Source organism: Hibiscus syriacus, unplaced genomic scaffold (assembly GCF_006381635.1).
Source record: "Hibiscus syriacus cultivar Baekdansim isolate YM2019G1 unplaced genomic scaffold, ASM638163v2 tig00110328_pilon, whole genome shotgun sequence".
Classification (NCBI taxonomy): domain Eukaryota; kingdom Viridiplantae; phylum Streptophyta; class Magnoliopsida; order Malvales; family Malvaceae; genus Hibiscus; species Hibiscus syriacus.
This window is the reverse complement of record NW_024062685.1, coordinates 219,647-229,229: the sequence shown is the minus strand read 5'-3', so window position 1 is coordinate 229,229 and position 9,583 is coordinate 219,647. Positions and strand designations below refer to the sequence as shown.

Below are 9,583 nucleotides of genomic sequence, written 5' to 3'. Positions count from 1 at the left end.
TTTTAATGGATAGAAAGGAATATTATTCTATGCAAGAGGTATGAAGTTTGAGTAACTATATTTATAAAATGTGTGTGCATTATCAATTGATTAAAAAAATTTATCTTTTTAAAATTTATAAAAATAATCATGAAATAAAAATCAATATTCATAATTTATGGACAATTTAAAAATATAATAAATATTAGTGTTTTTATATATTATAAAAATATTTGGAAGGATTAAGAATAAATTTACGATAAAAACTAATCTTCGTTTGGAAGTTTTAGGTATAAAACTGGACACCTACAAAATAAATTAAATTTAGGAGCTGTTTGTTTGTCTTTTAATAGAGTCATTCAGCGTTGAATGTTGAATTTCGTACTTCTGAATAATTTAGTGTTGACTGATTTAGTAAAACAATGTTGAATGATTTAACACAGAAATACATTCTGAATCATTCAGAGTCAGTTATCAAACAGTATGTCACATTCAGAGTCAAATTATTTAGAATTTCTGAGCTTAATTATTCTAGAAATAAATAAACAGCCCTTACTTTGTAAATATTTCTATTTTATTATGTAGGTGTACCCATTTCCCCTATATAAAGTGGCTTTCAATCTCTGCTTCTCTGTTGTATGTTTTCGAAGCGACTCTTGTTCTCTGCATAGTAGTGACTGGTGACTGGAAGAGTGGTATTCGTACGCTTTTCTCCTCTACTTTGTTTTGTATTTAAAAATGTTTGCAATAAATTGCTTTTTCTTAGCATTATTAGTAGATAAGCGGTTTTCCGGCAGAGATTTTCAGTCGAAACTTGTACGCCTTTCAGTATATCTTCTTATCGTGGATGAATCTACTTTCTTTTGCTCGGTTTCTGTCATTTTTCTCTCATTTTTTTACTGATCTTATCGTGGAGCAAAACTTTTTAGTTTTGTAAACAAGCTTGCTGTTGTAGCAATTGCTTTGTTTTCTCCCTTCATCACCTACTTCTGCATGTATGCGAACCTCATTGTTGTCTTTTGTCTCCTGTTACAGTTATTGTCGTTATGGTTATGAAGAAGAGAACTGATACTTCCTCTGGTGGAGGTGAGGGCTCTCAGTTACATGAAACTGGTGGCGGCAGTGGTCATGGTCCCCAACGTCCCCCTGAACAACAAGGTGGAGGTGGAGGTTATTATGGGGGAAGAGTGGCTCCTCAGTCCCAGCAACAGCAAGGAGGTCGAGGTCGTGGAATGCCACAACAACAGCATAGTGGAGGACCGCCTGAATACCACCAAGGTAGAGGAAGAGGAGGTTTTTACCATCAAGGAGGTCGTGGGGGATTTGGTGGTGGTCGAGGCAGTAGTGGCCTTGGCGGAGGACCTTTCCCTGGTGGAACATCACGACCACCTGTTCCCGACTGCACCAACAACCCAAACTTTTCAAGTTGAGGTTACCCGCCAGCCTGCTCCATTTGAGTCAGGCTCATCATCGGGGCCACCTGAACAGGCACCATTAGCAGAGCATCTTCAGCAGCTTTCTATCCAGCAAGAACCGGCCAAGCAATTCAGCCAGCCCCTCCCTCAAGCAAGTCATTGAGGTTTCCTCTTCGACCTGGAAAGGGTTTCACTGGCACAAGATGCATAGTCAAGGCTAATCATTTCTTTGCTGAATTGCCAGATAAAGATTTGCACCAATATGATGTGAATCTTTTATAATCAGCTATTTCCCTTTTTCTTTTTGTATCTGCCTTTATTTACAGATTCTTGATTGTCGTTGTCAATGGAAATAGGTTACTATAACACCGGAAGTAGCCTCACGAGGAGTGAACCGTGCTGTAATGGCGCAGTAGTGAGATTATACAAAGAGTCACATCTCGAAAGCGCCTTCCTGCTTATGATGGCCGGAAGAGTCTTACACTGCTGGACCTCTCCCTTTCATGTCCAAGGAGTTTAAGATCACCCTTATTGATGATGATGATGGTTCAGGAACGCAAAGGTTGTTCCTGACATCTTATTTTCATTCTACATTCATTTCAGCATATGCTTATTTGTTTTTGTGCTACTTCTGATTTTTGTGATTTTATTTTTCTTTTAAAGAGGGAAAACTATAACCTTTTTGACTTAGTCTAGGATCTGAGTTATAAAACTTGAAATTTGTTTCAGCTTGGAAAGCCAGTGCTGCATTTGGTTTCAGGAAACATAGTCCATTGCATTTTCATTTCAAGAGTGAAAAAATGTTGCGGTTCAAATTGAAGCATTGTCTACAAAATGAAATTGAAAAATGGTTTCAAATAGGAAACAGGAAAAGCAAAATTGTCTTCGCCTAACACATTTTATAGAAAATAGAGCCTAAATTTTTGCTTGCCTTATTTACGTAATCAGGTTACTAAGTGTCTACCAACTGGTGATATTTTAATCTTCCTCTTAAATTTTTGTATCACAGGAGATATTAGAAGAAAAAGTTTGAATGGGATGTGACTTTTATTTTATTTTCTTTTTTACATTTATATTTCATTTTCTTGATACAGAAGAGAGCGGGAATTTAAGTTGTGATCAAATTAGCTGCACGTGCTGATCTACACCATCTTGGCCTCTTTTTGCAAGGGAAGCAAGCTGATGCACCTCAGGAAGCTCTTAAGGTTCTGGACATTGTTCTTCGTGAACTACCTACTACTAGTATTTCATTTTGGCTATTTTTGCATATATGTTTGCCATACTGCTATTGTTCCAATTTGATGCATGAAAGTAATGGAAAATAATTACAGGTACTGTCCTGTTGGTCAGTCATTTTACTCACCTGGCCTTGGGAGAAGGCAGTCTTTGGGTGAGGATTAGAAAGTTGGCGAGGCTTTTACCAAAGTATTCGTCCACACAGATGGGACTGTCGCTGAATATTGGTACTATTTTTCTTTGGTCTATTTTACATGTGTAGGTTTATTCATGTGTCTTTGTGCCTGCATTATATCTCTGTTCCTTGATCTAACATGCTCATATGTTGACAATTATCTGCTGGACAGATATGTCTTCAACTGCTTTCATCGAGCCTTGCCTGTTATTGATTTGTAACACAGTTGCTAAATCGCGAAGTTTCTAGGCCACTATCTGATTCTGATCATGTGAAGGTTAGATTTTCTTAAATTTTCATCTGATTGGAAATATTATTACCAATTACTTCTGCAATCTTTGTCGTTTCTTGTTAACCAGCTAATTTTCTGACATCGATTATTAGGCATGATTGCATTGTAGCAAAACTATGTTGCCTAATTGCAATAGTAACGTTTTCGTCACAAAAGATTTTAGGTGAAAATGCTTTCTATTGAATATTATGTTCTCCCTTTAGTTGTTATTTTGTAATAATTCGTGTTATCATCATTCCATGCTCATTATCATTTTTTGTGTGAATAGATTAAAAAGGCTCTTAGAGGAGTCAAAGTAGAAGTTACACACCGGGGCAACATGCGAAGAAAATATCGTATATCTGGTTAACATCACAAGCAACTAGAGAGTTGACGTAAGTATTACTGTTATTCTGTTATGCATACCTTTCTGAAAACTTTCCTTTTAAGGTAATCGAATGCAGTAATTACTTCACCTCTAAGTACAGCAAAATGTTTCATCTGTTTCAACCGAAAAAAATTCTTTTAAAAATTGAAATGTGAGGACGATCACATAAGATTTTTAAAGGCACCTTTTTCTGATTTTGTGCTGATAAGTTACAGATCTATGTATGGCATGATCCATGCTTCTCTAACAGATCTTATTGTCTGTAGTTTTCCTGTAGATGAAAGAGGTACAATGAAATCTGTTGTGGAGTACTTTCACGAAACTTATGGTTTGTCATTCAACGTACCCAATGGCCATGTCTACAAGTTGGTAACCAGCAGAGACCAAATTATTTGCCAATGGAGGTAATTACACTCCACGCTCCTTTAGATTGAACATGTAATTGATATATGGATATGCATGTTAATGACTTGATTCCCATAGGTATGCAAGATTGTAGAAGGGCAAAGGTACTCGAAAGATTGAATGAGTGTCAGATTACCGCTTTGCTGAAGGTCACCTGCCAGCGTCCTCGGGAGAGAGAGATATTATGAAGGTACAACCTTTTTGCTGTTTCTTTGTGTTGCTAAATTATTTTACATCATCTCTTGAGTCTCACAATTTTGTTTTTTTCCTTATGATGCATTGGTATGACATATTTGTTTTACAACATTTGCATCAAAGCTGCATTAAAAGTTTCTCTTTTTATTCTTTATTGTGGAATTGCTCGTAAAGTAATTTTAATTGTGCATGCCAAAATGTTATCTCTAGTTAAGAGATGAAGTCTAATTTAGTATCCAACCCGAGTACCTTTGGATCTATAAGTCTACAACATATTTTTGATCTTACTATGTCCTCTAATTGAACTTTGTCATGACGAAATTGTCAATTGTGTTGAGGGTTTGTTCCTGTTGGATTAATTTCTTGTTCCTGCTAGACGGTGGAACACAATGCTTATCATGAAGATCCTTATGCAAAGGAGTTTGGAATTAAAATTAGTGAGAAGCTTGCTTCAGTTGAAGCACGTATTCTGCCTGCGCCATGGGTAAGTTATCAACTACCATATACTTTTTTCTGTAATTTTGTGGTTTCTTCCAGATTTTGATTTGTGATTGTATTTCTTTTTTCCATGTAGCTTAAATATCATGATACAGGTAGGGAGAAGATTGCCTGCCTCAGGTTGGGCAATGGAATATGATGAATAAGGTATATCTTACAGTTTTGAAGTGATATTATAATGTGGATTTTTTTATTGTTGGTTTTTTGGTTTCATTATGTATTTGATCTTAATCAAACCAGTTTTACGTCCAATATGTGGAGGAATAGATAAATAATTTGGTTATCTATGTGAAAAGAAGGGTTTTTGGTTAACTTAAAATCTAAACGGGAATAAGTTGGTTTTACTGCATGTACAGAGTTTCAGAATTGAGATTTAGGCACCAAAGAGTGTTTTAAAATATGAAACCGAACCCTAGTTTTAAAGGGAAGGTTAGTGGGTGATGTAGGGAAAGAAATAGGCAAAAGTGTTGTTGGTCAGGATAGATGCCTTAAATATTTTCTAATTTAAATTCATAGAATATTGTTTCAGGATAGATGGATTTTTCAGATTACAATAATTTTACAAGATCTTTGTTGAAAGAAGCGAGCAAGGAGTAAACTAGGTACATTCATGTTGTGTCAAGAATTCAATGAACAATGAACGAACATAATTTGATAATTTTGGGCTTATATTGAACTTCAAAAGCTAGTTGAAAGGGATGGAATTCTGTGACAGGCTCACTCCATTACAAATTTGATGATTTTGAATTTTAGTTTTTGAAACAAAATGTGCTTTAGATTTAGCCAGGAGCCTGCCATAAAATTTTATAATATATAATGTCTTTACGGTGAATGTTATCTATCAAGTTTGCCATCAATTTTGTTGTCTGTCCATTCTTGGTTAAGCGTTTTTCACATTCTATCGCAAGGTCGTGACATTTTCTTTTGTTTTCCATCAATGTACATGATTCCTTTGTGCCATATGCACATCAAGTGAAGCGTGTACTGGCATGTGCATTAAGTTTACAGGCTGAGCGTGGAATGGTTGAATGTCAAATCTGGTGCAGTATATGATTTTAATTATCTTGTTGCAGAAAATGGTTAATGGCGGGACTGTAAACAACTGGATCTGCATAAATTTTTCTCGACAAGTCCAGGATAGTGTGGCTCGAGATTTTGTTATGAACTTGCCCAAATGTGTTATATCTCTGGCATGGTAAGGGAGTTCCATGAATCTGAGGAGAGCCTATCTTTATTATCTCTGGCATGGTAAGGGAGTTCCATGAATCCTTTTAACATTGATGGTTCTGTCGTTACAGGCTTTTTCTCCTGAACCAGTGCTTCCTGCTATTAGTGCTCGTCCCGAGCATGTTGAGAAAGTCTTGAAAACAAGGTATCATGATGCCATGATTAAACTCCAGCCCCAGAACAAAGAGCTAGATCTGCTGATTGTTATCCTCCCTGACAATAATGGTTCTCTTTATGGTATAAATTTACTAGTTTGAAATTACTTGTTTCTTCAAAAGAGATTCAATGCCTTCCTCTGAATCTTTCTATTTCCCTTGCAGGTGATTTGAAACGGATTTGTGAGACTGATATTGGTGTTGTTTCTCAGTGCTGTTTAACTAAACATGTATTTAGAAAGAGCAAACAATATTTGGCCAATGTGGCATTGAAGATTAATGTCAAGGTTGGAGGAAGGAATACGGTTCTTATTGAAGCAATATCACGAAGAATTCCTCTTGTTAGCGACCGACCAACTATAATTTTTGGTGCTGATGTTACCCACCCTCACCCTGGGGAAGATTCGAGCCCTTCTATTGCAGCTGTATGCCTTTTTATCTGCTTTTGATGTATGGTCTAGTTGTCTCGCTTGGAATTTTAATTATAAATATTAAACATTCAGGTTGTTGCCTCCCAAGATTGGCCAGAGGTTACGAAGTATGCTGGTCTGGTTTGTGCTCAAGCTCGTCAGGATCTCATTCAAGATTTATACAAAACGTGGCAGGATCCTGTAAGAGGGACAGTTTCCGGTGGCATGATTAAGTATGGTTTTCTTCACGTCCTTTTAATTTTAACTTGTTCCTTTTCACAGATTTCAAAAATAGTTTGGTTGAGTTTTTTTTCGCTTTTGTTCATTGGTGATACAGGGAGCTCCTAATATCTTTCCGAAGAGCTACTGGACAGATGCCACAGCGCATCATATTCTTCAGGTATAAGCTAGATGCTTTATTCTCTTCCCCTACCACTTTTCTCTTGGTTTTATTTATTTATTTCTTATTTTCTTTATGCAGGGATGGTGTTAGTGAAGGCCAGTTTTATCAAGTTTTGTTATTTGAACTTGATTCTATTCGTAAGGTGAGACCCATTTGTTGCCTATGTTTCAACCGGCAATTTGTACATCATTTCGTATGGTCAGAGCTCCGCATCTGATTCTCACCCCTTTTAATGTCTATTCATTTAATCTCAGGCATGTGCCTCCTTGGAACCTAATTATCAGCCTCCTGTAACTTTTGTTGTTGTACAAAAACGCCATCATACAAGGTTGTTTGCGAGCAACCATAATGATCGCCGTTCTATTGACAGGAGTGGGAATATTTTGCCTGGTAAGTAGTACTGTCGTACGTTGTATTCTCTCGTAATTTATTATGGTTTCATAATCGACGAATAATCTGTCATTCTCATCTTGTATGTATTCTCAGGGACAGTTGTTGACTCCAAAATTTGTCATCCAACAGAGTTTGACTTCTACTTATGCAGCCATGCTGGTATTCAGGTTTGATTTGCTTCGTTTTTGAACTTGAATGCTTTTCTGTGTTTGTTTGTTTTGATACATTAGTATGCATATGTTATTGGAAAGGTTTCTCATATTTTGTCTGCCTTTGTAAACAGGGTACTAGTCGTCCAGCTCATTACCATGTGCTATGGGATGAAAACAAGTTTACGGCTGATGCATTACAATCCTTACAAACAACCTCTGCTATACGTATGTATCTATCCCTGATCTTTTATTATTTCAGTCTTAATGTTGCATGTTTGCTTAGATGAGTGGCAGTATTCACTGCCTTGGAAGATGGAGGCTGTAATTAGAGTTGGTGTGTAATAATTATTCTCAATTGTTGCAGATATGCTAGGTGCACACGGTCCGTGTCAATAGGTTAGTTGTTCGGCTTCATCCAAATGCAAATGCTTGTTCTAGTTTTGCAAACTAGTTTCTGGAATTTTCTTTTGATTTGACGACCTGGAAACTAATAATTTTGCAGTCCCCCCTGCATACTATGCTCATCTTGCTGCTTTTAGAGCCCGTTTTTATATGGAACCAGAGACGTCGGACAGTGGATCAATGACAAGTGGCACAGTTGCAGCTCGTGGAGGTGCTGGGGCAGGTGGGCGAAGTTCAAGAGGGCCTGGTGCCAGTTCTGCTGTGAGACCTCTGCCCGCCCTCAAGGAAAATGTCAAGAGGTTATGTTTTACTGTTAGGGTCTGCGTGGTCATATGCTTTTTAGAGATGCATAAACATCTCATTTAGATTATCAACAGTTTCTCTACTTTGTTGGGGTTTCCAACTATTAACTTTGTACCTCTCTGCTTTTATTGTGTTGTACGTCTGTAATTTTATTGTGTTGTAAACTACTATATGTTAATTTAGAGACTTTTGTTGACTTGTATGGTGTTTGCTGCTCAGCTACAAAATAGGTATCTGGTTGTGTTGGCTTAATATCGGTTTGTATTGGTTAATGCGCCAAACTAAAACTACTACCTATTTAATTAGTAGAGTGAAAAGTTTAGTTAGGATTCGAGTATTAGTCCTATTTGAACGTCTTTTGGTTTTGAAATGAACGTACTATTATTCTTCTATGCAAAGGTGAAGTGAACAAAGATCATTGAGGCAATAGGGTCTGGAACTGAATGTCCAAGCCGAAAGCAAAAAAAAAAGAAGTGAGAATGCAGACGCATTTGAGAGGTTAATGGGCGAGAGAGATATGTAGCGTGAAGTATTGAGGGGTAAAGGGGCCACCAATCTATCTTGTTTGTGAAATCCACTACTCAGAGATGATCTTGCCCTTGGAATAGGTTTCTTATTCTCAATAAAAAAAAGTGCAAAATACAAAGCGGAGTCAGAAAGATGAGTTACTAAGATATGGCAAGAATACCGAAATAACATAGCCGGAAACAAACAATTTATGCTCTTTACCCGTAATGTTGAACGCATCTATTCATAATAGTTGTGGCGAGTTGAGGTTAAATAAGAAACCAGGCCAAAGACTAGACAGGATCAGAGCGCGCATGATTTCTTTGATGCATAGAATCTCTCTGCAATGATTCCTCATTCCAAATGCTGAAGCCTGGAGTTCAGCTAAGAGTCGTAAATAGCATCATACCTTATTAGTAAGAAAATGCTTCAAAGAACAAGCAACTTGTTGAGATTATAAGAAAAATGCAATATTAACTGAAATCTAATGACCGTGACCCGTGTCATTCAAATCTGTATAATAGAGACTGAAAAAAAAAACATTTATGAAAGCCACCCGATCTTGCATTTTAAAGAAAACCTTGCGCGGATGGATATGAAGCGAAGTAGGATACTTGATTATGATTATGGGGTTTTGTTTCGTTAAATAGATGGCATATCGAATTACTTGACTGCCATATCATTTGGCTGCTGATGCTGTGTGAATCATTCTATGTTGCAGACATTCTTGATAGCCATTTTTTCCTTGATCACTTATTTGAGGTAAAATTCTACAGATTTCATTTTCGTTATCATCCTAACCCACATGCATAAACTTATATCTGCTACCTTTCTTCATCTTATCGTACTTCTCAGCTTCCAGCATTGTATTGTTATCCATAGGCAGTTAAATTTTTGAGCTTTTAGCTTTTAGCTTTGACCCTTTCGACAACTTATGATTTTATCTCCACACCAACATAAAATTTTCTAACTTTACCACTACCGTTTGTAGTACAAAGTTGAGAGTCTCTACCACAAACAACCATATGAAACTGATATTGATTATAGGAAGCCTGTATTGCTTATGGTA

The 9,583-nt window shown here is 36.8% G+C and overlaps 1 pseudogene; it reads left to right on the top strand.

Annotated features, from left to right (window-relative positions):
• Positions 1-631: 631 nt before the first annotated feature.
• On the top strand, positions 632-8,203 carry LOC120118399 (annotated as a pseudogene).
• Positions 8,204-9,583: the final 1,380 nt, after the last annotated feature.